The sequence below is a fragment of the Euphorbia lathyris genome, chromosome 7 (genome assembly GCF_963576675.1).
Source record: "Euphorbia lathyris chromosome 7, ddEupLath1.1, whole genome shotgun sequence".
NCBI classification, from domain to species: domain Eukaryota; kingdom Viridiplantae; phylum Streptophyta; class Magnoliopsida; order Malpighiales; family Euphorbiaceae; genus Euphorbia; species Euphorbia lathyris.
In genome coordinates, this window is record NC_088916.1 from 8,647,981 (window position 1) to 8,649,843 (window position 1,863).

A 1,863-nucleotide genomic window follows, 5' to 3' on the forward strand; every position below is an offset into this window, starting at 1 on the left:
TATTAATAAAACTAATTTTGGATTGAATGGAACTCTATCTATATATATATATATATATATACATGAAAATTCTGAAGTTGAAACTCAGAATTCAAAGAATCGCAATTCTTTATAATGAATCAGATTGGCTTGTCCAGTGAGTGTACTAGAACATGGTTATGTATTGTCCTGGGGGGATTCATGAGAAGAAAGTAATGATAACTTAATTGACACTAGAACTTGCATTAAAGAGGGAAAAGAATAACTAAGATAATTCTTTCTGTACCAGTTAATACTAATATGCTAAAGAACTTTGTCAAAAGTATCATGAACAATATAATTATATGGCAAGAGAAGTAGCAACAAGATTCCCGAAAGTAACATGAACAGATACTTCTCACACAAAATTGTCCCACGACCTAAAAATCCAAATTCTATTGTCAAAATAACTGAACGCGTTTGCTATACGTCAAATGCAACCCAAATAGAATCCCTGACCATCTCAAGTGTATGTTTGTGTCTCGTTGTCAAAGCTTTTATGCTGTCTAGAGGCTTCAACCACCCTAATTAACCTGAAATTCATTTAATAGACTTTCATTAAGAAATATCCTTCGAAGTCTCAAAAACTCAAAATCAACAACTCAATAGATACAATAGACCAAAAAATGTGAACAACTAAACACCTTGAGCTAGTAAATCACTTTGGACAACCATCATAATTTTTTCAAGCCCAATCATAACTACCTTTACTCTTTAAACAATAGGCAACCATATAATCAATTAGTTGATGCTCATACCTGAAACTTCATACATACTAACAGAAAATTTTATCAGTTAAAAACGCAACATAGGACATATTGCATACCAATTTGAATGGTCTTCAAACTTGTCCTTCCACTTCTCTTCATATACCTCATGGAATAAGTCCTTAAACCTGTGAAGACACTACATGTAAATATAGTTGTGCAATTCTTCTCACATTTAGACCCATCGTTGCAGAACAGAGCAGAGTGATATTAGGATAGAAATATTTGCTTTCTCAATTAATCAATCAGATTTTAATATAGGAGGATATATCAACAAGATTACAAGCCAACAACTAAATATAAAACTTAAATTAGGAAAAAAAATCAACTCCAGAAAAAGCTTTATACCTGCTTCACTAAACCAGTAATATGCTGCAAATCACCAGCTGCGCCAGTAGTCACCTCAGGCTTACGACCAATTCCACCAACTGTTCTTGCAAAATGTTGCTGCTGCCTAGAATCACGGTAGGATCATCTGAAGGAATAAGCAAAAAAAAAATGAAAATATCATCTCTGCCATATGTAAATTACCTTCAACACATCGATAACTTCAAGAATGGTGCAAGAGAAGCTCTCGAACTGAATACCGAAGAGAATGGAAAAAAATGGTGCGAGATAACCCTTCAAATAGGTTATCAGACTTGATGGCTATCAATCTAACGGCAAAGAGAAGAGAACTTGATGGTGGAACTATGGTGAATAGAACAGAAGATCGGCTGTTTATAGGGTGGCCGGTGTTCGTCGGACTGAAGAAGTGAGGAAGTGAAGAAGCGGTTGTGGTAAGAAGGGAGAGGTGGCGGCTGCGGGAAGAAGCAAGAGATGAGTGTCACATTGTTAAACACTAGGGTTAGATATAATAGTTTATATATAAAATATTAAAATTATTTTTATAAAATAAAATGCAGGCATAATACCTTGTAGCTCCTTAAACTAAGGTTTAAAAATAAATTAGATCCTTAAACTATTAAAATAATCAATCAAGTCCTTTAACTAACAAAAAAATCATCAATTGAGTACTCATTCTAAACAAAAATTATCAATTGAGGCCTCATCGAAAATCATTCGGTTGAACAATTTC

At 33.7% G+C, this 1,863-nt stretch overlaps 1 long non-coding RNA gene across 3 annotated transcripts; it reads right to left on the minus strand.

The window, feature by feature from the left end:
* Positions 1-291: 291 nt before the first annotated feature.
* Positions 292-1,605, minus strand: LOC136200619 (uncharacterized). 3 transcript variants are annotated; one of them, XR_010673411.1, is made up of 4 exons: positions 1,317-1,605; positions 1,134-1,239; positions 845-913; positions 292-551 (listed from the first exon to the last, which is right to left on the minus strand). It is a non-coding gene; the product is annotated as an uncharacterized lncRNA (long non-coding RNA). The 3 variants fall into 3 exon arrangements; XR_010673414.1 differs by having other exon boundaries at positions 724-913; XR_010673412.1 differs by having other exon boundaries at positions 663-913.
* Between the last annotated feature and the right edge of the window lie 258 nt (positions 1,606-1,863).